The sequence below is a fragment of the Lolium rigidum genome, chromosome 7 (genome assembly GCF_022539505.1).
Source record: "Lolium rigidum isolate FL_2022 chromosome 7, APGP_CSIRO_Lrig_0.1, whole genome shotgun sequence".
NCBI lineage: Eukaryota > Viridiplantae > Streptophyta > Magnoliopsida > Poales > Poaceae > Lolium > Lolium rigidum.
The window spans coordinates 34,457,245-34,483,781 of record NC_061514.1 but is presented as its reverse complement, the minus strand read 5'-3'; the positions used below and the strand labels follow the sequence as shown (position 1 = coordinate 34,483,781).

At 46.5% G+C, this 26,537-nt stretch overlaps 1 long non-coding RNA gene and 1 pseudogene across 1 annotated transcript; both read right to left on the bottom strand.

Annotated features, from left to right (window-relative positions):
- Positions 1-355: 355 nt before the first annotated feature.
- On the bottom strand, positions 356-1,304 carry LOC124671171 (annotated as a pseudogene).
- A 12,491-nt stretch (positions 1,305-13,795) lies between these two features.
- On the bottom strand, positions 13,796-14,000 carry LOC124676217. The gene is made up of 2 exons (XR_006993552.1): positions 13,942-14,000; positions 13,796-13,846 (listed from the first exon to the last, which is right to left on the bottom strand). It is a non-coding gene; the product is annotated as an uncharacterized LOC124676217 (long non-coding RNA).
- Positions 14,001-26,537: the final 12,537 nt, after the last annotated feature.

Sequence of the window (26,537 nt, the reverse complement as noted above, 5' to 3'; positions counted from 1 at the left end):
GTTCAGAAGTAGGGGGCTCTCTGGGAAACAATAAGCAGTTAAAATGAAGGAACCATATTTTAGTAAGCCGGTATAGAATGTTGTATAATCAGTACTAAATATGGAAATCATCTACGAATTATAAACTGTCGCAGAAGCATAATGTCAAAGTACTGGACATGGAACCATGAAATCAAATCAGAACAGAGACCGGCAGATTGTGGCCACTTGATAAAATATCTAGAGATTAAGGTACTAACCAAATTTAGATTACAACTTCACTGCAAATGGAAAAAAATCAAAACAAATACAACGACGAAACATGAACTCCGGCCTCTTATATATCAGGTGACTCTGTTCAGTGCATAAGCACTTTTCATCCTTCAAATAGCTGACCCAGCATCTCCTCCAAAACTTCAGGAGTGCTGTTTCTTCGGCTAACGTGCTCCGCTAGCTCGGGATGCTCCTTCAGATAGTCACGGTAACTTGAGACGACTCTCTCGATGATAGCTCTCCGCAGAACATCTCTGAGCTAAGGGTCCGGAACCTTCCAGAACTTCTGAGCTTGGTACGTCTTATTAAACGCTGATTCGAATTTAGCTAGTGAACGGGTTTTGCTCCAACGTCGGAGCGGCCCAGGGGAATTCGACTTTGGTATACACAAGTACACATGTCCCCAAGAAGTCCATATTCACATAATTATTCATGTACTTTTCACATTCAGGTGTAAGTTTCCAATCATGTCCAGGTTCACATGGCTCAATCATCTATGATACTAGAAAATAGGAATTGTTGAGCAGGAAGAGGTACCTCATGCTTGGATCCGAGCATAGCTCCGATTTTCTCAGGAGCAGGTCCTTTAGATAACGCATTGTGTCACACTTTGCATCGTAAAGGAATCTGCAGTCCTTAGAAGAGATCGACACTAAGATCCCCTCTGCTTCACCCAAGGAAATGATGCAGTCCGCAATCCACCGAGTGTTCCAGTGGACCTCGTCCCATCCTTGCAGAACCTCCACAGCCCGTGGTGTCTTCACCTTCTCCATCGTGTTGGCTATGGCTTTTTTTAGCTTGTCCACATAAACTGACAAAGTGAGCATTATGCTGTGGTCGATCATCTCCGGGGTATTTTTCATGTTGTACAATGCCCTGCAAACGCATATATATATATACATGTCTAGGACGGTCCGTAGATTCTCTGCCTTGAAAGCAGAGACGATGGCATCGAAGAAGACAACAATCTTGAGAATGCTTGCTTCGCCAAACCGTGTGACTGCCTTAATCTCGTGTCGAGCGGAGAACAACTCTATTATACTGCACACCATCACGGTGAGACCTCGGATCCACCTCTCGGCGAAGTCTTGCAGCGACGACCCCGAATTGTCTTGGAGGCGGAGCTGCCACTGCGAGCCATGCTCCTGGCGGATTTTTGTCAGCTATACCTACTGCAACACTCAAGATCAAAGCTATGGTGGTGAGGTTCGGTCTGAGAGAGAAGAAGATGAACACAGAGACGATGTTTTCTGCAGTGCTCAACCTACTGCTTTTCGCATTTCATTCTTCCTTTTATTCAACAAAGAAAACAAACTCACCGTGGCGATCGCCATGATCCCTACTAAGCCGTGCCATCCCACGACTTGGATCGAGCGCACGGCCCTCCTACAGACTCGGACGTGCGCGCACAACTCGCCGCCGTCCTGACTAGTTCAAGGAAATTAAACCTGACGAAACTGAATATTGTCGACACCTAAAACCCTAACTAAAAAGTTCAGACTAAAACTTATTCAACAAATATCCTCCTAAGTTTTAGACGCTGGTGATGTCGATGATGCCGATACTCGCACGCAGGTCCTGGAACTGAATTCGCCCAAGTGACTTGGTGAGAATGTCGGCTAACTGGTTTGCGGTGCCGATGTGCTCGACGACGACCTTGCCGTCCTCAATGCACTCGCGGATGTAGTGGAAGCGGGTGTCGATGTGCTTGCTGCGTTCATGGAACACAGGGTTCTTGATCAACTGGATCGCGCTCTGGTTGTTGACGTAGAGCCTCACCGTCTCCTCCTCCTGGTTCAGCAGCTCACCGAGGAGACACCGGAGCCAAGCAGCTTGGCACGCCGTCGCAGTGGCAGCCATGTACTCGGCCTCGCAAGATGACAGAGCAACGGCCTGTTGCTTGACAGATTGCTAGGTCACCGGACAGCCATTGATGAGGAAGAGGCTGCCCGTGGTGCTCTTGCACCCATCTAGATCATCGGCATGATCGGCGTCGCTGTAGCCCACAAGTTCAAGCCTATTTGTGCTGCTACGGAAGACGCACCCAAGGTTCTTGGTACCTGCGATGTAGCGGAGAAGATGCTTGACGGCGCTCAGGTGCTCCATCGTTGGTTTCTCCATGAAGCGGCTCACATAACCCACTGCGAAAGCAATGTCCGGCCTGCTGTGGACCAGATAGCGAAGACTCCCGACAATGGAACGGTACAGGGTCACGTCCACCGGCGGGTTCGTGCTTGCCTAATTCAGCTTCAGGCGTGGCTCCATTGGCACCTGTGTCGTGGTGCAGTCCGTCATCCTGGCCTTCTCTAGGAGCTTGGTGGCGTATGCCGATTGGCAGAGGGTGATCATGTCGTTGCCTTGCGAAACCTCAATGCCGAGGTAGTAGGCGAGCAGGCCCAGATCGCTCATTCTGAACCTGTCCATCATCTCCTGCTTGAACTTGGTGATCGCCAGGTTGCTGCCACCAGTGACGATCAGGTCGTCCACGTACACGCCCAGCAGCAGGCCTGAGCTCGCGTCGCCGCGAGCGTACACAGCATGCTCAGAGGGGCACCGGACGAAACCCAGGGCGCGCAGCGTGCCATGAAGCTTCGCGTTCCACGCTTGTGGCACTTGACGCAGCCCATAGAGCGCCTTCTTCAGGCGCATCACCTTGCCCTCCATGTTGTTGATGACGAAGCCAGGAGGCTGGGACACATACACCTCCTCCGTCAGGTCGCCATTCAGGAACGCGCTCTTGACGTCGAGGTGGTGCACCTCCCAGTCATGGTGCGCAGCGATGGCGAGCAGCACGCACACGGAGTCCAGACGCGCGACGGGCGCAAAAACTTCATCGAAGTCAATGCCCGCTCGCTGCGCGTAGCCCTTCGCCACGAGCCTCGCCTTGTGTCGCACCACCTCCCCCACAGGATTTTTCTTCAGCTTGTACACCCACTTGAGGCCGATGGGACGATGGCCGGCGGGAAGATCACAGAGCTCCCACGTTCCGTTGTCCTTGATCACCTCCATCTCCTCATTCATGGCCGCTTGCCATCTTGCCTCGGACTGTGCCTCTACGAGGGTTGCAGGCTCCTCCCCTTCTGCAAGATGGAGCTCCTGCTCCAGTTCCTCGTCGACGTTTGCAACGGTCCTGTACCTGCGCACAGGAGAGTCACGGTCCTCCCCCGACGGAGTGTTAGCAGACGAGGGCATGACGAACTCTACACCAGCATGGTGTGGTGCAGACACAGAAGGAGATCCACCGTCATGCACATTCGAGGTCTGTGGTGTCACGGGCGACGCCGCGCCGGCCGTGCCCGGTGCACGCTCTGGCGCCGGAGTCGCTGGGGGTGATGCCGTGCCGTTCGCGCCCTGGGCGCGCTCTGGCGCGCCAGCAGATCCTCGCAGATCCGCCGAGGCAGGTGACATGGGTATACCCTTCGGGTACCCATTATTAGTATACGTGGCTCGGCCCAATATGGAGAAGTCCCAATATGGAGAAGGCCCAAGAAGGCAACCCGAAGAAGTAGTCGACTAGGACTCAACCCTATGCTGGTTGCATATATAAAGCTAGCCAGGGCACCCAATAATAGGACGACAGATAGACAACATAGCTCCGCATATGGGCGACCCTTGTAAACATACTTGTGATCATATACTAGATTGCTAGCAGCACGTAGCGATCCTCCACCGAGGGACCCGAAGCTGGGTATATCGTGTGCTCAATCTCGCTCCCGAAATCTCCATCGTTGCTCTTTCTCAAAACCCAAATCTACAATACGTAGGCATTGACGAGGTGATCCCTCGTCAATTGGCGCCGTCTGTGGAAACTGCAACGGCTAGATTTCGTCATCCGGGCGGGATCGATCAAGTTCTTCGTCAACATCTATTTCAATCTTGCTGGTGATCAACGTGAAAGACTGCACAGGCGCGCGGATTCCAGATCGATCGGATGCCAGGCGCGCGGATTCCAGATCGATCGGATGCCTAAAAGCTTCGTGTCAATATCCGGTTACGAATGGTGGCTTGTTCAATCTGGACAGTAGTGTACACGTTCATTGGACCAGAGCAGATATTTTCCACGCTCACGTGGATTCGTTCGGGCGTGGTGATGTTGCAAACCGATTGCTGCATGCACTAACAGGCCCTTCACGCAAAACAACATAACATGATGGCCCTCTGATTTGATATCCTCCAACCTCTCTTTCATTAGCAAGTTTGTCAATCAATTATTTTATTTTAATCTAACCTGTGCGTACATGTTGCTTGTACATGGTATTTGGAGGATTGATCTAGGAACACAATCAGAAATATCGGAACAGCTGTTTCACATGTTGGCGGTGGCCGTCACAGCCATGCAATGAATCGTCCGACTGCATCCTCACGTCGACTACTTCTGGTCAGACGCCCGTGCGACTACATCGACTGCATCCTCTTCATCGATTACTTTCGGGCAGACGCCACACGACTACATCGACTATGTCCGCCGCACGACCTGCTTTCACGTCGGCTCCGCCACAGCCAATATAAAAAAAAAAGCTAAGTATTCATCTTCTAAGAGTTAATTATTATTTACTTTCTCCGCACCCAAGTACTCGGGGGCTGCGCCTTTACATCATTACAACAAAATACACCCGATACTCGGGGTTGCACCATTACATCATTACAGTAAATACACCCGATTACTCAGTGAATTTATCTTCTTCGGCTTAGTATTTTCTTCGGCTCAGTGGATTTATCTTCTTCGTCTTAGTATTTTCTTCGGCTTAGTGGATCTATATCTTCGGTTCAGTGGGTTTATTTATATGGTTATCATTGATTTCTTCTTATATAATACTACCCGGTGCACTTCCGGGCAAGTGGCCTCATCTTATAAGGATATCATTGGTTTCCTCTAAAAACAATACTACTCGATGCATTTTCGGGTCGGTGGATTTATCATCTATGATTATTACTAGATCTATATTTTTCGGATCAATGAATTTATTTTAGTCGGATTCATCTATATGGATATTACTGGTTTACTCTTATACAATACTACCCGATGCATTTCCGGGTCAATGGATTCATCTTCTATGGTTATTACTGGATTTATTTTCTTCGGGTCAATGGATTCATCTTCTATGGTTATTACTGGATTTATTTTCTTCAAGTCAATGGATTCATCCTCTATAAAATCAGCGGATTCATCTTCAAATATATGCTTCATATTTAATGGCGATTCATCTCAAATACGTCATCTTGGATTCATCTTCATTGTTTTGTCTCTCATGATATAATCTTCAATGGCTTAATATTCAAATGGCTTCAGCTTTAATGGGGTCGACAATTTCATCGAATTCTCTAGGGGAATGAACAAAAGATGTCGCAATTTTCGTCGTGATCCAGGCGTGTGTGGTCATGATTCTCTAGGCGAAACAAAAAAAAGTCACATATCCACGGGGACAACACTCGGGGGCTCGACAACGATTTCTCCCCTGAGCGTACCTATAACATAATATTCCAGGCAACCACTACTTCGGCGCAATATTTTCGGCAACACTCGGGGGCTCGATAACGACTTCGCCCCGGGTCACAACTGCGACACGGCGTATAAGAAACAATCATGACATCACCCCAGCAGCGCTCGGGGGCTCGGCTATTTCTTCATCAACAATTTGGCGGCATCCACTTTCACTATTTGGTAGTTTTTACTTCGGCTCGACTTCTTCGTTGCACTCGAAGACTTCATCGACTCAGTTGCACGACCCATCTCTGCGTCGACTCCGTCGCACCCAATAAGTTAAGTGTTCCTTTAATTTACATAAAATTGATTATTATTTTCTTTCGCTGCAACCGATACTTGGGGGCTGCGCGGCATAAATTCACTTTATAGATCATCGAATCCAAGCGTCTGACACCACATGTGAAAAAGAGAGTCAATGAAAAGATAGAAAAAGTTTGTTTATTTGTGTAGGAAGAAGCAAATTTCAAAGTATACAAGTTCTTGAACCTATGCCCGGATGCGCGCACCCGACCATAGCCTCGGGGGCTACTTCCATCGGGAGCGCTGGTCGCGCACCCGACAAAATTTTCTTCAATGAGGAACTCGACAAAATTTTCTTCAAGGAGGAACCCGACTCGACAAAATTTTCTTCAAGGAGGAACTCGACGAAATTTTCTTCAATGAGGAACCCGACGAAATTTTCTTCAAGGAGGAACTCGATGAAATTTTCTTCAAGGAGGAACAAAAAAAAAGAGGTGGACAAATCTTCGGATCTATTGACTCGTCATTTATTCCGATCAAGAGCATCGGCGATGTACCTGACGATAATATAGAAGAACCCAATATATTCGGCTATACCATCACGTCCGCGAAAAATATAGAAGAACCCAAAAAATGGGTCATTACATCAGCCGAACAAGGCGCCAGACAATATATTCTCGGAGCGCGTCCGCCGCGGTAAAAACTCCGAATGCCGTGACTCGTAAAAAGGTCACGAAGGTAAGACCCCAGGATCCGTCCTGTGTGGCGTGGCATCGCACCCGAATGCGCTCTGCCACTTTATCCACATCAACAGATGTGAAGAAAAATCCCAGCGGACGCGTTGTGGACCCGATAATTTTGCTGAAATTCAGTTTCCGTAAGTCCTAAAGCGGCACGTTCTGAATTACGCCAGTATCCCGAATTCGTGTCCGAGGACGTGAGTTTGAAGTAGGTTTATCTGGATTTATCACTAGAGCAATGAACTGGTACCTGATCCGTCAGATGAACCAGCCGCATTTACCAATATCTCTGTACAATATATTTGACGAAGAAAATATAGTGTCTCTTTGGTCTCGAAGAATTTGAAAAAGAGAAAAAGCATGAAAATTTCATTCGATTCTGTAAATATATAAAGGTTTGTAGACTCAAATAGACTCTGCGACTCGAGTAAAGCCTACTCCCATCGGGAGCACATGGATTTCATTAAGTCCTCCAGCAGAAGTCGATAAAAAGAGGGTTTGCGCCCAGAAATATAGTCAAGTTCTTCATCGAGTAGTACAACTTGAGTCTATGCTCAAGTACTAGCACTTGCCCACAGACTCGGGGGCTACTCCCATCGGGAGCGCTGATCGCGCACCCGATAGAAAAATAACTTCGAGGATCGTTGACATCATCTATGCTACACATGATCTACGATATTGACCTGATGTATTTCCGGATCAATGGCCTCGCCTTGTATTTCTTCGACTTCGAAGATGATTACGATTGGAGTCTCTACGCAAGTCTTTGACTTCCCTAGACACTCGGGGGCTACTGACATGGGTATACCCTTCGGGTACCCATTATTAGTATACGTGGCTCGGCCCAATATGGAGAAGTCCCAAATTGGAGAAGGCCCAAGAAGGCAACTCGAAGAAGTAGTCGACTAGAAATCTTGTAAAACCCTAAGCTGGTTGCATATATAAAGCTAGCCAGGGCACCCGATAATATGACGATAGATAGACAACATAGCTCCGCCTACGGGCGACCCTTGTAAACATACTTGTGATCATATACTAGATTGCTAGCAGCACGTAGGGATCCTCCACCGAGGGGACCCGAAGCTGGGTATATCGTGTGCCCAATCTCGCTCCAGGAATCTCCATCATTGCTCTCTCCCGAAAGCCAAGTCTACAATACGTAGGCATTGGCGAGGTGATCCCTCGTCAGCAGGTGTGTACTGGATGTCGAAATTGCAGTTCAGCGACTCCACACCCGCATGTTCCCAGCTCCACGATGCTGCCTCGTCGAACACGTCGTCTCTGTCACGTGAACTCGCTTCATCACTGGGTCAAACACGCGCCATGCCTTGGTGCCAGGCTCGTAGCCTAGCATCACCATCTTGGTGCTCCTGTCCTCCAGCTTCTTGAGGTGTGGACATACCGTTTTGACATGGGCGACGCAGCCGAACACGCGCAGGTGATGCAGACTTGGTGGCGTCCCGTGCCATAGCTCATACAGTGTTTTGCCATCGACGGCGCGGGTGATGGAGCGATTTAGCAGATAGACTGCAGTCATCACTGCCTCCCCCCAAAACGTGTTGGGAACACCTCTCCCCTTGAGCATGCTCCTAGCCATGGCCACCTCCGTCTGGTTCCGCCGCTCGACCACGCCGTTGTGTTGTGGTGTGTACGGGGCGGTGAGGTGGCGTTGGACGCCATTGTCAGCGCAGAAGTCCTCGAAGGAGCGGGAGTTGAATTCCCCTCCTCTGTCAGTGCGTAGCGTGCGTAGGACGCAGTCGCTTTGCACCTCCACCGCGGCCTTGATGCGCCCGATCGCCATCTCAGCCTCGTCCTTGATGGTGAGCAATGCCAGCCACATAAAGCGGCTATAGTCATCCACCATGAGGAGGAATTACCTTTTGCCGCCCGGCATCACCGGTGAGACCGGCCCGCAGAGATCTGCGTGGATCAACTCGATGCGTGCCGTCACGTGGAACTTGGCCACTTGAGGAAATGACGCTCGCTTCTGCTTCCCTGCCAGGCACGCGTCGCAGAGTTGATCGACGTGCTCGATGGCTGGGAGCCCGCGGACCATGCCACTGCTGGACATAGTGTGGAGGGCGCCGAAGTTCTGGTGGCCGAGGCGCTCGTGCCATGTCCACGCCGTGTGGCCACGGCGCATTGACAAGCACACCGGTTGTACGATCTGCAGCCGAACCTTGTAGAGGCGATTGGGTGAGCGAGGCACCTTGGCGAGCAGATGATTCCTCCGATCCCACACTGACATGTAGCCATCGCGGATCGAGGAGGGGCAGCCATTCTCGTCGATCTGCCCCAGGCTGACTATGCTTTTCTTGAGCCTGGGGATGTAGTAGACATCAGTGAGAGCGCGGTGCTCGTCGCCTCGCACCGCGATCACCACCGTGCCACGCCTGCAGATGTCGACGATCGAGTTGTCGCCGAAACGCATGCTGCCGACGATGTTGGTGTCCAAATCGGCGAACACGTCGCGGCTGCCCGTCATGTGGTTCGACGCGCCACTATCAAGATACCACGGCACGTCGATCGGGTCCTTCTCAACGCCGATCCGTACCTTGGCTCGCTCCTCGTTCAGGAACACCTCGCCGTTGACGTGCTCCAGATCGCTCCCGGTGAGGTACAGCTGGGCGGCGAACAACCCAGTTGGCTCATCATCCTCGCCCTCCTTGGCAAGGTGCGCCCCCTCATGCTTTTTCTTGCGGCAGTCGCGGGCCCAATGCCCGAGCTTGCCGCAGTAGCAGCACTTGTCGTCGCATGAGGCGTCGCTGTTGCCGCCGCGCGGTCTATCGCGCGCGCCGTCGTGGCCGCACCCTTTGTTGCGGTGGCCGCCGCCGCCGCTGCTGCCCGACGAGCCGTCGCCGTCGTGTCTCTTCATGCGCGCGCACCACTGCTCCTCCATGAGTAGGAGCTGGCCGCCGCTGGTGGCGCCCGCAGGCTCGTCCTCGCACTACAAGGAATCGGGTCTATTGCAACAAAAAAAATTGTCGCAATAGATGCCGTTTTGTGGCAATATGCACCTATTGCCACGAAATGACGTTCGTTGGCAAGCGTTGCAATTACATGTATGGTAATAGGCTATTGCAACGAAAATGCGATTGTGGCAACAAAGTGATCTATTGCAACAACCATGCGGGAAGTTGCCACATGTTTTCCCGTGGCAGCACTCACTTGTCTCCACAATTTGGTTTGTGGAGATAGCTTGTCGCAACATGCAGCCGTGTCGTGGCGTTTGCCAGTTTGTGGCGATAGACATTTGTGGCAATAACCTATGCCAACGCCCTAAGTTTCGTGGCGCACTCTCTTTCGTGGCGATAGCGAGTTGTGGCGATAACCTATGGCAACATCTACTGGTTTGTAGCATTAGCCATTTGCCACAAATCGGTACGCTCGTGGTATTAACTTATGGCGACAATTATTCCACTCGTCGCGATAAATAGGTATGGCAACGGTAAAAAAAATTGTGGCGGGAAGGTGTTGCGACAATTGTAACATTTCATGGCGATACTCTATTTCAACAAAATCCGAGTTTCGTGGCGCCAAATGCTTATCGCAACGGGGAAAAGCTTGTAGCAAGAAGCTACTGCGACAATGTGAACTTTTCGTGGAGATACTTTGTTTCAACAAAATTCACAATTGTGGTGTTACATAATTTTTGCAGCATCCAAAATGTTTGTCGCAAGAAGTTACCACCACAATTTGAAGGTTTTGTGGCGATACTCTATCTCAACAAATTTTTATTCCGTGGCGCCAAATAGTTATCACATCATTCATAAAAAATGTGGTAACAATTTATTGCAACAATAAAAAGTTCTTCGTTGCTACATCCTAACGCAACAAAGCATGTAGTCATGGCGACTAGGATTTGACGCAACACTATATTTTTCGTGGTGCTAACCTAAGGCAACAAAAAGTGAGTTGTGGCAATAGCTTATCGCAACCATAAAAAAAATACAACCATTGAATTACAAAATTCAAATCCACGCGTATAATATATAGGTTCATACAAATCATAATTCTCATATCAAATATCCATCAAATGCAACTAATGTAAAATGTAGCAATCCAGCAGAGTTGAGTCGAGTTGAGTCCATTGCTACCATGCAAATCTGTCCAGCTAAGTCTTTGAGTCCTGCATTCAAAAAATGAAGAAAAAATTACTACAAGCATATATTATGTAAAGCAAGTAAGTTGTGTCAACAAGCTAATACCTAATGAAATTATGTAAGGCAATATCTATGATGAACTACAATGTGAAAATAGTACAAAGATTCTATTTAAGTGAATATTTTATAGATGGTGTGACCTATACAAGTGCAAACGACCTACAGTAGCAGAATTAAAACAACCCCAAAATAACAGGATGTGATCTACAGAAGTGCAAACAAGATGCTCTGATTCTGCTACTTGCAATCAAGTATATGCTTTCAGTATGTAATTTCAAGAAAATACTAAAATATTTTATGTATTAGAGTCTTGATGGTCTCCAGTTAGTACTAGTATTAACATGTTTGGCAAGAATGCAATCTGTATAACTTATGAGATAAATAAGACTAGTGCAATCAGGTTATGCCAAGAAAGGTGCATCATGGAGGCATTATCTCAATAAGCAATGCGGCAAAGCACTTGAACATGCATCAGGTTAATTTCCCATGCCATACAGTGGCGGAGGACCCATTCTAGCAAGGTATGGCTCGTGCCATAGCTAGCTTTGGATGTGCATACTACTACAAATGTTATCTTGTAAGATATTAACTTTGCCATAGCAAAAAAATTGTTCGTCCTCCGCCACTGATGCCATATATACATCTCACAAATGCATATGAACATAACAAGGACAAAATCAGATGTAGAGGAAGAGGTTGTAGGGAAGTATTGTTATGCTACTACAAAGTTATATTTTTGAGCATACTAGAAACGGTTATAGAACTGAGCAAGCATTCAGACGAGTAAAGCATGAAGCACAGATAAGTGATCTTATTCATAGAAGTGAGCAAGGTACTGTTGTGACTTACCATTGCTTTGTACATTCGAGAATTCAATGTTGCAGCTTGTAGGAGTGAATTTGTAGAAATCAAATTTGACTTTGCTCCTAGATTTCTGTTAGGACTAGAGCTCTTTAAAAGAGTGGTTTGCAAATTTGAATTAATATTTTCTTTTTCATTCCTCTTCTTAAGCACCTGCGAGTAAAAGTGCACTTTCAGCAAGACAAGTTAGCAAAATAAACCTTACAAGACAGGAAGCATATGACCGTAATTACCTGTTGGTTTCCCATCTGTTGGCTAAATTTAGCCATCTGTTGTTGGAACTTTGCCATCATATTTTTTCAAATTCGAGCCTTGATCTTCGCTCCTCTTCCACCATTTTTTCTCTTGCATCACGCTCTTCTTGCAACCTCACCTCAAGTTGCTCTCTCTCGAGCGCTCGAAGTCAATACTCGCTCGTATGTTTGCACGCTCAACTTCTAATTGTTCTTCTAATTCGCTAACATGCTTGGCTGAGCTCGGAGTTTCGCTGCAGGGTTTCAGCTGCAACACGAGCTTGGTCCTCAATCTGCATCCGAAACCTTTCGTAACCAGTTTTGGGCTTGGCCATGTACCCGTAGCCACGAGGCTGCGATGACTTGCATTGAACTCGTGTCTTTATATGCGATCTGAAAAACATTGTTTCTCTCGCTCAGCTTGATAGTGGACCTTTTGTTTCAGTTTCTTTGTTCTGCACCGCTTCACGTGCTTTGTCCTAAGAACGAAATGAACAATTATAGTTACGACATCAATATTGATCTATAAAAGCTGAAACAAGAATAACACAATGATGTATCAGTACACTCACATAAACTTCCTGGGACTCTGGGTTAGACCATGTTCCATTCTTCGTGTGTGTGAGTTCCCATAGAGCAACACAATCCGGCTCTTCTCCAGTTTCCAAGTTTCTCTGCAAGTAATATGACAATGAGAAACTTCAAACATGAAACCATAGCTACCATCGAGGCATACATATTTAGTTAGGTTCATACCTTCTTAAAACTTAGTTGGGCGTACGATTTTGATCCAACTCTATGTTTTGTCTTCTGTTTCTTGCGATTATCGGAGTTCATTTGGCTGCGTGCCTATCCATTCATTGAAACCAAATATAAACAGCCAAACAACACACTTCATGTAAACACACAAGGCACACAAACAAGGAGATTAGAGATAACCTGGAATTTTTCATCATTGCCGAAGTAGTTGATCATCCATTCCCACTCTTCTCGGTTGTAAATCTTCCGAACATTAGCCAATCTAGCATCATCTCGTTTTGAATGCCTTATAAGTGGAGCTTAGAGTCGATCGCCAGCCTCTATATCGCTCTTGCGCAATTCTGAGAATTTTCTCTTCAGTTTCCGGTGTATCTTCTAGGTCCCATCTGTCCTGTAAAACATAGAACAAATGAATATAAATAAGTGGTGCACTAACGATGATAAAATAAGATAACAGACGTGAAAAAGGTTGTACGCACTATCACATCTGCGACAATGAGTCGATGCACACTTGGGTGAATGTCGGACCACCTCCTCACCCCAATGAGTGGTACCTTCCTTTTCATTATCACTACCACATCATCCTTTAATGAGCGATAGTTCATTCCTATCGTACCACCCAACGTTTCAGAGAATGTAATATTTAGCTTCGCGATCCACCGGCAAAACGCTTCGAGCTGCTTTAACACCTTTTACAACACCTCGCCCTTTCTTCTTCTTCTCGTCCATCTCGCTTCTACAACCCAAATCATAGAAAAAAGTATTGCATGACTTGGTTATTAGATTGTGTCGGATCGGAGGACCCGTATTTGAAGGAAAGAAAGTACCATCCCAGTAGTTGCGCACGATAGCGGCGAGCATGGGATGGCCATTCATCCAGACACACATGTCATTAGCCGACACTCGGAGTGTCGATTGTCCTTGAGTACCTGTACAAGATTTAGCAATATTGAAGATTTAGCAATTTAACCCATACAAGGATTTTATGCATTATAGCAAATGCTAGGGACGACTTAAGTGAGATAAACAGTTTACCAGATCTAGGTTGTCCACCCTTGTTTATGTATTCGGTTATACTTTCCGTCCTTGTTAAGACAACAGAGCCTTTCCTTACTGCACACAAAAACAATAAAAGGACATAGCATTAATAAACCATATTTGATGTGCACCATTCAGATAGGTGATCAAGAAGTAAATATGGTGTGTACCAGCAGCATCCACCGTTGAACTCATCCTTATGCCCTTGAGTAGGTACGATCAGAAATTGAGTCATATTCAGAAAAAAACACAAAACGTAAAGCAGGCATACTTTAGCACTTCAAAATCTTGGTAACTATATACAAGAATGTGTCTTGTTTTTGGAATAAAAGGATGCAAGAATGACTATGATAGTATGCCTGTCCAACATAATTTTAGACAAGCTAAATGGATCACATTTTGTTTCCACCAGATGTACCACAAATAACATAACACCTCAGATTCAGAGTAATGCACCTACATGTGGCTCTCTTACCAACTAGTTCTGTTCAAGCCAAACTACCTCGAAGAGGTAGCATTACATATAGAAAAGGCACAAGTCGAAAGCATGAATCATCTACTGGCACAAGTCGAAAACTATTCAGAGTTCCATAGTATGATTGCAGGCAAATGCAGATTTTACAGAGTATTTGGATAGCAGGTCATCATGCCTGATACCATTATACAAGAATTTGAGAGCATCTAATAAATAAGATAAGTCTGTCATCACATAGTTATTATCACACATTGAATTGTCTTTTGTGAAGGCAAGCACAAGCAGTTGGATAGTGTCATGTTTGAATTATAAAAGATCACACTCACAATGTACAAAATGTTCAGAAGCACGCTTTAATACAATGATTCACCAACTTGGAAAAGGAGTCAATACGACTAGTCAGACTGGATTTACTTGTGAGAGTACCTTATGTTCAAAGCATGAAGTGTATAAGACCTATCCTCTAGTAGAAACTTACACAAATTCAACTCCTCCGCTAAGCGATTGAATACAGTTTAATCTCATCTATAGGTTGCAAGATGCAAAATCTCCTAGAGTTAAAACTGGAGAATTACATCAAACTCATCCCAAATGGATATGATACATAACTGCCCGAATTCCGGAACCAAATGGAACGAACCAGGGTCACACTTCGTCAGAACCTAGATTTTTCTAATGTAATCATGCACACAGTATTATAGATTTTTCTAATGTAATATTGTAATCTCAAAAATGAATTGTCACTGTTATTGATTAATTTTATGCCTAGAGAGAATGTAATTAAGACGTGGAACAATTTCAGCGTCGATTATGCAGATGAAGGAGATACATAATAGAAAATATAAAGGCCCAAGGTATGCACTGCGAGAGCTTACAGTGCAAACATGTCATTTTAGCTATGTGGTTCTTGTCTCCTATTCTATGATCTAATTTGATGCTGCGGAATGGGCAGCTTGGAATATCAGTGACAACAATCTAAGTTACAGCCTTCTAGCAAATGCACAGTCAACCACCAAGTCATGCATTCAGCAAATTCAGCGTTTCGTTTGTCTCTGGGTTGCAGGATTCTAGACGAGGCACGGTTCAATCAACCCAACAAGACACGATTGATCTGCTAATTCCAGGAAAATTAAGGCCCTATGCATGAAGAGATGGGCTACAGAGCGGCGCGGCATCATCCTCAACAGGCCTGATCCCCAGACACACTCGATTTTGTACAATACCTGCGTCTCGAAGGGTGGCGGCGTGGGGCAGCGCGGGGCAGCGCGGCAACGGACTGGAGGGCAGGGCGGCGGCCATCCCCGACAATACCCGGCGGCAATTCCCGGCGTGGGGCAGCGCGGGGCAGCGCGGGGCGGGCGGCGGCATAGCGACGATGTGGGGCAGCGCGGCAACGGCTGCGCTGGTGGCAGGCGGTAGCGGCCGCGCTGAAACGCGTGGTTGGTTCTACGATGGGAGGGAGGGGATTGGAAGGAAATGGGGATTGGAAGAACCTGAGACTGAGAGTTTGTACTCCTGGACGGCGGTGGTGGATTAACGCCACGATGACGCCGTGAGCACGGACGAAGAGACCTCAGATCCAATCGCCACCGTGATGACTGTGATTTCGTTAGAGTACTAATCAGGAGTAATTGTGAGGTGCTTTTACGGGGTAGGTTAAATAGGCAATTTTTTTGGTGGGAACAAAAATATTCGGAGGCGTTTAGCGGGAGGTTTGATTTTTTAGGCGTAAATTCTAATTAGGTGGTGGGAAAGTAATTCTTTTTGGAGGGAATGTTTACATTTTAAAAAAATTGAAAAATAATATTTTCGGGTAGTATAAAATATATATGTTGTTGAAAATAATGTTACTAAAATAATCGTCGGCGGTGCCGTTCCCTGTGTTAACGCCGTCATGATCCTATAAGGTTGGAAACGCTTCGTGTCGTCACGCCGTCCTCCTGATTGGCTTCTCTCCCTCTTCCCAACCGTTGTTGCGTGGTTTCGGCGGCAGCGGACTGGCCTCTACCGTGTTAACGGCAGTGCATATCAAGTAGCAATTACACATATAACCAACATCACATGCCACATTTACAACCTTGACGATGCCATTTCCGATCAAATGTCTTATGAATTAGCTATGTTCCTGGAGTCCTACTGGTGATGATGAAATGATGAAAATTAGTTGTTAAGAAATAAGTGACTTTGCTGTTTGAAAATTTGTCCAAGCAATGGTTGTTTGCATCTATGTAATTACTACCCGTTGGTGTACTGAAGCCATATAGTGGACATTTGTTTGTCTAATGCATCACTTTATGAGTTTTTAAGTAAAATTGTTTCATTCTTGTAATGGATGAGAATTTGTGTTTTCCCAAATTAAGTTGTGTACTGGCAGATGCTAAAGCATTATGGCATTCAGTATTTAAGATTGTGTGCATGTTTATTGGCAGGTGGTAAAGCATTGTGGCATTCAGTATTGAAATTTTGGTTTGTATGTAAGGTTGTGTGCATGTGTACTGACACATAGCAACATCAGGCTGTGACAGTGTTTTGATTTTTTTAGCATGCCGGCTGACTACAAAAGACGTGTCTCTAGTTGGTACCACAAATTAACAGTCGGCCAGATGGTAATCGGTGCGCTCCAGTGAGCTCATGTCAGGTTCAGGGTTCGAATCACGCCTTTGGCAATTAACTTTTGCCACAATGGAAAAAATCATGAGAGTTGCAAAACGCGTGTACACATACTACAAACTAGTTTTTTTATGTACTCCTTACAACAAGCAAGCCTTGGCTTGTTGGTCAAAGGCTTTAGCCTGCACATGCGAGGTTCAGGGTTCGAATCCTGAGAGTTGCAAAAAGCGTGTAGTACGACAAACTAGTTTTTTCTGTACTCTTGAGGCTCTAGCCTGCACATGCGAGGTGCAATCTTCAAAACATAATTTTTGCAATTAAATTTCCCCTTACAACAAAGAGAAAAATGAATTAATCATGATTGTTGCAATATCTTATATATTACCATGGATACGGAACTTGTTGCAATATGCAAATAATTATTGCAACGAAATGGGGTTGAGGCAAAGTACCGGTATTGCAACAAATTAGAATTTTGTTGCAATACAATCTATTTTTTTGCAACAATGTGAATACTTAGCGCAACATGGGAAAAATTGCAATATCTTTTCAAATATTTCCACGATTTTATGCTTTTGTTGCATTAGCTAGGCTCTATTGCAACAAGGTGGCAAGTTTATGCAACGAAGCGTAATTGTCGCAATAGGACCAACATATTACAACGCCGCTATGTTTTGTTGCAATAAACGCCCTCTTTTGCAACAAAAAATGTGACTACCGCGACAAAACTAAATTGTGGCAATACGTGGAGGCTGTTACCACGAATGGGGGTTTCGTGGCAATATTGCGTTCTATTGCAACAAAAATTGTCCGTTGCAATAATTATTGTTGCAATAGATCGGATTTCCTGTAGTGTCGTCGTCTTCCTCGCAGACCTTGAGGCACCCCGTGAGCTCTTCAATGGACATGGTGTTGAGATCGAGGAGGCTCTAGATCGACCGCGCCATTTGTTGAATAAGTTTTAGTCTGAACTTTTTAGTTAGGGTTTTAGGTGTCGACAATATTCTGTTTCGTCAGGTTTAATTTCCTTGAACTAGTCAGGACGGCGGCGAGTTGTGCGCGCATGTCCGAGTCTGTAGGAGGGCCGTGCGCTTGATCCAAGTCGTGGGATGGCATGGATTAGTAGGGATTGTGGCGATCGCCACAGTGAGTTTGTTTTCTTTGTTGAATAAAAGGAAGAATGAAATGCGAAAAGAAGTAGGTTGAGCACTGCACAAAACATCGTCTCTGTGTTCATCTTCTTTGGCACGATCCACATGTACTTGAGGATCACTTTCTTGTCGTCGATGGGATCGCTGTGGACGTCCAGCTGATGGACCAACTCCTGCAGCCGCAACCCAAAATCATCTACGGACTCACCGGATTTGAACCGAAGATCCTCGTACTGCTTGCGGAAATTTTGGGCCTTCGAGTCTCGAACTCGATCTGCCCCGATGCGGATCGTCTTGATCGCATCCCACGCCTCCTTCGCCGTCGCTTTGACAGCGAGCATCGGAATCATCTCCGGTGGCACGGCCCGGAGAATCGCCTCCAGGGCCATGTGATAGTCGTCGTAGTCGCCCTCTCCCGTCTCGATGATGTCCCACAGGTGCCGCACCTGGAGGATCACCTTCATCAGCAGCGACCATGAGTTGTAGTTCGTCCTCGTCAGCGTGGGCCACATCGTGCCCGACCCGCCGCCGACATCGCGCCCAGAGCGCGGAACTTCAAGGGCCTTGGACTGGCTCGTGCCGTCAGCAGCGGTATCCGCTGGCTTCTTCGATGCGTCGTAGCCACCGTCCTACGGCATCCCTCCTTTAGGCATCGGCCGACAGTGCTCTGATACCACTTGTCAGCTATACCTACTGCAACACTCAAGATCAAAGCTATGGTGGTGAGGTTCGTTCTGAGAGAGAAGAAGATGAACACAGTAGACGATGTTTTGTGCAAAGGCTCAACCCATCGCTTTTTGCATTTCATTCTTCCTTTTATTCAACAATTTTGAGAACCCATGCCACGTCGAGCTCTAAGAACCAAATCTCGAGCACACTGTTGGGGTCGACAAGTGCTGGCTCGGGATGTGCGACATGGAGCTCCAAGAACTGATTCTCAAGGGCACCGTCCGGGTCGCCGCCGTACTCGAATGCTTGGACCATGCGCTGAGTATACCCGTCGCTGACCATCTGGCGAGTGATGGTTTTGAGCTCGTGGGTGCCGAAATCTGATGCAGCGGCGGATAATGCCGAATTCACGGAGGAGCAGCCAGAGTTGTTGGATGGGTAAGAGTAGGAGGCACCTGAGTTGCTGGAGTAGCTGTATCCCGCTAGGGCCGGACTGGGTGTGGGAGAAGAGGGTGGTTCTTATCTGCGTTCCGGACACGGCAACGCGCCGGATCAAGTCGCGGTAGATGCTGCGAGGTGGGTAGGCAGCCGTGGAGCCGTCCATGCTCTCCTCCGGCACGGGTGCAAGCCGCCCCGACATCGCCATTGTGCTATTTTGTGGATGGACGCCCTTGGTGGAGCACGATGAGAATGGAAGGGAGTGAACTGGGAAGAAGGACGGCAGAAGTGAATCACCGCGTGACCACGACAGACGAGCGCACGACCCGGGTGCGGCCGGTCAACGCCAACTACCGGAGCCCACGTGCTAACGGCTTCGCCCGCAGCTGCAAGGCGCGCGCGATGGACATCAAATACCATAATATCGAGTCAATCTTTAAATACAGTGCTATTACATCTGTTTTAGTTTGGGGAAAAAGGAGTTTGGAGGGAAAAAAGGAGAAAATGTATGCAAGGTCTTATGCAAGAGTCAGTTCTAGTACGTGCTCCGATACTTTATGTGAGAGTAAAAGGTCGATCATGAATTGGTAAAATAATAGTACATTCATATAGCTAAATGCGCATATTCATCAGCCGACTAAGATGAACCGGTATGCCACGGTAGAGGTGATCAAAGATGCGATTAGGGTTCCCAAGCCACCGATCTGCCCTAATTATGTGGTCTTCGGGCCATGGAGGACGGGTGAATCTTGGCCCCCGTCGGTGGGAGGGCTCAATTTTTTTTTGATTTTACGATGAAGGTTTGGTGAGCGGCGCTCAGGTTGTGGCTGCGACGCTCCAATAATGTCTCTCGGCCTTGTGGCATTGTCGTGGTGATGCTATCATCGTTTGCCTTGGTGGCGGTGGCTCAGTCTCTGGTCTCATGGCATTCTTGTGGTAGTCGACATGGTTGGTGCATTGACTTGCCCGCTGAGAGCTGGCTAGCGGCGCGCGGGCTACTGGCTCGGCTTCAATAAAGGAGGCGGTATCCGCTATGGCTGGACTGGGAGTGGGAAAAGAGAGGGGATCTTAGGGCATCTACAACGGGGCTACATATCCTATCCTACGTAGTCCGAAATGGTCCGCACGGACATGCTGACCAAAAAGATGGCCTCCCGCAAGAAAACGCAAATGGAACGACTGTCCGCACGCGATCCATCTGTCCACCAAATTTGCGTCATCGATGGGTCAGCTGGACAGGCGCTGGTGTCTGGCCTGCTCTTCCTCCCATGCCGGCAGGACAGGCTGGGCCATGGTCCCTCTATGCTTAAATGCTCTTATTTGCCAGCAGCACCACCTTTTCGATTTTGGTGGTACATGTTCACATGCCCACATGGGAATGGACCACAGCACATGACCACATAGCTGTTGTGTAGGACAAAATGAGTCCTCCCATGCCAGACAAACTGACTCAAATCGTCCGGCATGTGACCCAAATGGACTAAATCGGATAAAAATGGATAATTTTTTTCCCGTCCCATTGGAGATGTCTTTATCTACGCTCCGGACACGGCAACGCGCCGAATCAAGTCACGGTAGATGCTCAGGGGTGGGTAGGCAGCCGTGGAGCAGTCCATGCTCTCCTCCCGGATCACCATGCTGCTGTTTCATGGATGGACGCCCTTGGTGGAGCACGATGAGAATGGAAGGGGAGTGAATTGGGTAGAAAGACGGCAGAGGGGAATCACCACGGATTAAAGCTGATGTGACCGTTGGAAATATAAGCAAATTATCATATAAATTAATCCAAACTAATACTTGACAAATCATGACTATAGACATAGCAAATGAACTAATTATGCAAATCAACAGAGTAGATGAACATATAGCATCTAGGCAAGATAATCCTATCGTATCTACTCCAAAAGCAGTACTAGAAACTCTTGCAGGATCTGAAACGAGAAAGACAAGTATATGTACCGTCCCGCGTTGGCCGCCGTAGCAGCGGCAGCAGCGATGTTGGCAGCAGCAGCATCGGCGTTGTTGTTGCCCATGTTGAGATTGCCGAAGAGGTTGTCGATGTTAGGGAAGAAGTCGTCGTTGGGGAACTTGTCGTCTGAAGATGTCGTGTTGCCAGTAGTCGCGTGTAAGCGCTCTCCAAAAACCTGATTGCCCCTCACCCGTACAGGTCTACGAGAGGCAGGGTTCCGGAGGCCTACTGTCCCGCCAGTCGGTGCACGCCGAAGGACGGGATGAGGAAGAGGCAGTCGCATATGGTGTTGCATACAGGCTAGGGTTTGCGTCCGCGCTTATATAGTGCGGTTCGGGAAGGTCGTGGGGCACAGTCCACGTACGAGTCCATGATCCAGAAAAACCGGAGCGAAATGGCTCCATTAACGCGCACGTTAATCACTCGTAATTGATTACACAATTAATTTCCCCAACAGCAAAAAGCTAAGCTTGGCTCGGCAAGATTCCCGCAACCCGCGGCGCGTCGTGACGAGGCGAGGCGTGGCGAGGCGGGCGGAGGAGGAGGAGTGCGCGAGGGCTCTCCCTCTTCTCACTCACTTACTAGGTCTAGAACAGCCCACCTTATATACTACTCCAACTCTCTCCCAACTAGCAATGTGGGACTAAACTTTAGTCCCACCCCTTGCCATTTCCACATGGGCCAAGAGAATTTCATAATTTGTATTGGGACATGGGTAGGGCCCAAGGCCAAATTCCAGCAATCCCCCACAAAGTCTCATTGGCACATCTAATACCATTATTCCAGAATTATTGTTTTATATACCAGTGCACGGTGGAGACTGTTAAGTTGAACTTCCACAAAGAACTTCATATTACACTAGTTTGCAACTTGGATAGTGGACTATGCCTTGAACTACAAGTTTTCTGCGAACTAGCTTCACACAAAGCCTAGACCGATACAGGGCTGCCGTGAGGCTTCCTCGCGGTGTGGAGCTTATACGTCATACTCTGGGGCTTTCATGAGTTTATTAGAGAGCACCCAACTCTCATAGATTGCGATGTTTAACAATCAGACTCACATAGGTGTGTTCTTCAGAAGATGTTCTGCAGGACAACATCTTTGCTAGCTTGAATAAGCCACTTAGAACACATTAAGATAAATATCAACCTGGCATGTAGATCAGGAGAGTATTGCATCTTCAAGGAGACTATAAATTCAGTATAGGGATACTCTCCTCCCAGCTGACTAATAGCTTGTCTCCCGGCTCTAATTCACGGGATCTCCGATCACATAGAGTGGGTTACAACTGTAGGCAAGTCATAGTGTGGGTCTCAAGCCCATCTCCCTCGATGCATTCTCTATCACATTTCGTGATAGACCCTTCGTGAAAGGATCTGCCAAGTTTCTAGACGTTTGGATATAATCCAACGCAATAACTCCGGAGTTTCTCATTTTCCTGACAGATTTCAATCTCCTCTTCACATGCCTTGATGACTTCATATTATCCTTAGAACTGTTTACTTTGATGATCACAGTTTGACTATCACAGTTCATAGGAATAGCGGGTATTGGTTTCTCAACCACAGGTAAGTCCATCAAGAGCTCACAAAGCCACTCTGTTTCAACAGTGGCAGTGTCTAGTGCTGTGAGTTCTGCTTCCATTGTTGACCTCGTTAAGATGGCCTGCTTGCAAGACTTCCAGGAAACAGTGCCACCACCAAGTGTAAACAAATAACCACTTGTGGCCTTAGTCTCATCAACATCAGAAATCCAATTGGAATCACTATAACCCTCAAATACCCTCGGATACCCAGTATAGTGAATACCATAGCTCGCATTGCCTTTCAAATAGCACAAAACTCTCTCAAGAGCATGCCAATGAACATCTCCAGGTCTTGATACAAATCGAGCCAATTTGCTTACAGCAAAGGAGATGTCAGGCCTCGTGGCGCTGGCTAAATACATAAGCGAGCCAATGATTTGAGAATATGTCAATTGATCTCTAGCAGCTCTTTTGTTCTTTCGAATTATCACACTAGGATCATAAGGCGTTGGAGAAGACTTGCAGTCGATATACCCGAAGCGACTCAATATCTTTTCCACATAGTGGGATTGAAGCAATGTAATCCCACCATCATCATCCTTGAGAAGCTTGATGTTTAAGATTACATCAGCTACTCCTAAGTCCTTCATCTCAAAACATCGAGATAGGAACTCCTTGACCTCCTTAATAACAATAAGGCTGGTTCCAAATATCAATATGTCATCAACATAGAGGCAAAGGATAACTCCCTCGCCCCACCATGGCGATAGTATACACACTTATCAGCTTCGTTTACAACAAAGCCTTCAGCGGTTAAGGTTCTTTCGAACTTCTCATGCCACTGCTTAGTTGCTTGCTTAAGACCATACAAAGAGTTCAACAACTTACACACCTTTCCTTCTTGACCATCTACTACAAATCCATCAGGCTGCTCCATATAGATTTCCTCATCGAGCTCTCCGTTTAGGAAAGTCTGTCTTAACATCCATTTGATGAACGAGAAGACCATGGGAGGCAGCCAAGGAAAGTAGTACTCGAATAGTGGTCAGTCGATCTACAGGTGAGTATGTATCAAAGAAGTCTTCGCCTTCTTTCTGAGTATAACCCTTGGCCACAAGTCGTGCCTTGTACTTTTTAATAGTACCATCGGGCCTAAGCTTTTTCTTGAACACCCACTTGCATCCTACAGGTTTGCACCCATAAGGACGATCAGTAACCTCCCAAGTTCCATTAGTTAAGATAGAATCCATCTCGCTACGGACAACTTCCTTCCGATGAGTCGGCATCATGAGATGCATAGGCTTCGAAATAGAAGTGGGAGTATCATCCATGAGGTACACAATGAAATCATGACCAAAGGACTTTGCAGTCCTCTGTCTCTTGCTCCTTTTGGGAGCTTCATTGTCGTCCTCCACAGGATTATCATAGTGTTCTATCGCAATGGTAGGTTCAGGAATTGTAATTAACTCCTGACTTGATGAACTAGGCATCTCTTGATTTGATGAACTAGGCGCATCTTTCATGGGAAAGATGTCCTCAAAGAAATTCGCATCATTCGACTCCATAATTGTACCAACATGCATGTCGGATACCTCAGATTTCACTATCAAAAATCTATAGCCAATGCTATGAAATGCATATCCCAGAAAAACACAATCCACGGTTTTTGGTCCAAGCTTGCGCTTCTTGGGTATTGGCACATTCACTTTCGCCAAACAACCCCAAGTACGTAAGTAGGAGAGTTTCAGCCTTTTCCTTTCACATTCCTCAAACGGAGTAATGGTTTTGTTCTTTGTGGGAACACGGTTTAGGACATGACACGCGGTCATTATTGCTTCCCCCACCATACCTTGGATAGACCCGATGTATCTAACATGGCGTTAACCAAATCAGTTAGAGTATGGTTCTTTCTTTCGGCCACCCCATTAGACTGAGGTGAGTAGGGAGGCGTCCTCTCATGGATAATACCATGCTCCGCACAAAAAGAATCAAACTCATTGGAAAAATACTCTCAACCACGATCAGACCTAAGCCGTTTAATCTTTCAATCAAGTTGGTTTTCTGCTTCAGCTTTATAGATTTTGAAGTGATTAAAAGCTTCATCTTTAGATTTCATAAGATACACATAACAATATCGAGTGGAGTCATCAATTAAAGTCATGAAGTATCTTTTTCCACCTTTTGTCAACTCGCCATGCATCTCGCAAAGATGCTGAATGTATGAGTTCCAGCGGTGACAAATATCTTACCTCGATCGGTCTTGTGAGACTTGCGAGGTTGTTTAGCTTGCACACACACTTGACACTTGGAACTCTTGACAGTAGTAAATTTTGGAATTAAATTCATATTGGCTAGCCGCGTCATGCACCCAAAATTAATATGACAAAGTCGTGAATGCCAAATATTGGACTCACTATCATTGCTAACATGATTAATAATTTGAGTACATAAGTCTGATAAAGATAAGCGGAACAAGCCTCCGCACTCATAACCTTTTCCAACAAATTGTCCATACTTAGAAATTACAACTTTATTGGACTAAAAAGCCAACTTAAAACCATCTCGACATAAAAGCGATCCGCTGACGAGATTCTTATTGATGGAGGGAACGTGCTGCACATTCTTCAATTGGATGGTCTTCCCCGAAGTAAACTTCAGATTTACTGTACCAACACCATGAACAGAAGCACGTGAGCCGTTTCCCATCAGCACGGAGCAAGTCCTTGCGACCTGATAAGAAGAAAACATGGAAACATCAGAACATACATGTGTATTGGCACCCGTATCAATCCACCAATCAGGAGAGTTACATACTAAAAGGACACTAGGAAAAATACCGTATCCAGCGTCCTTCATCTCAGTATCGCCAGCAATAACAACATTAGCGGTCTTGCCGCCGTTCCCACGCTTATCATAGCGATTAGGGCAATTAGGAGCCCAATGGTCAGGCTCACCACAGACGTGGCAAGCCCCTTTCTTCTTATCAGTCTTCTTCTTGAAGTTGGTTGAGTGTGAGGCCTTGTTCTTGCCATCAAACTTGCCTTTGCCTTCAGATTTATTCTTGTTCTTGAACTTGTGGGATTGGAAGTTTTTCTTATGTACCACATTGGCACTAGAACCTCCCTCAAAATCTTGAGCACGTGTGTCCTTTGCTCTCACCTTTTCTTCCACATGAAGAGACCCAATGAGATCCGAAACGGAAAACTCTTATCTCTTGTATTTTAGAGAAGTAGCAAAGTTCCTCCACGAAGAAGGAAGCTTGGCAATAATGCCACTGGCCACAAATTTGTCCGGTAGGTACACTTGAAGCTGCTCAAGTTCTTTGGCAAGTATGTGTATCTCATGAGCTTTCTCAACAACGGAGCGCTCACCGAGTCATCTTGTAGTCATAGTATTGCTCCATGACATACAATTCAGTGCCAGCATCCGAGACCCCAAATTTGGCCTCGAGTGCATCCCACGCATCCTTACCATGCTCAAAAGTCATGTGCGGGTCAACAATGTTGTCCACAAGAATACTGAAGAGAGCCACCTTAAACATGGCATCGACTTTCTTGTAAGCTTCCTCCTGAGCAGGAGAAAGATCACCCTCAGGTTTGCCATGAAGGGCGCTATCGTAGTTCAGGTTTTGAAACCGGAGGAATTGCCCTCGTGCGCCACCTCTTATAGTGCGAACCATCAAAGAGAGGCGGCCTAGTAGCAGCGGCAATGCCACTTGAATTCATTTGCCTATAATCAGGTTTTTGGATTGTTGGAATATATAAGCAAATTATCATATGAACTAATCCAAACTAATACTTGACAAATCATGACTACAGAAATAGCAAGATGAACTAATCATGCATATCAACAGAGTAGATGAACATATAGCATCTAGGCAAGATAATCCTATCGCATCTACTCCAAACAGCGGTACTAGGAAACTCTAG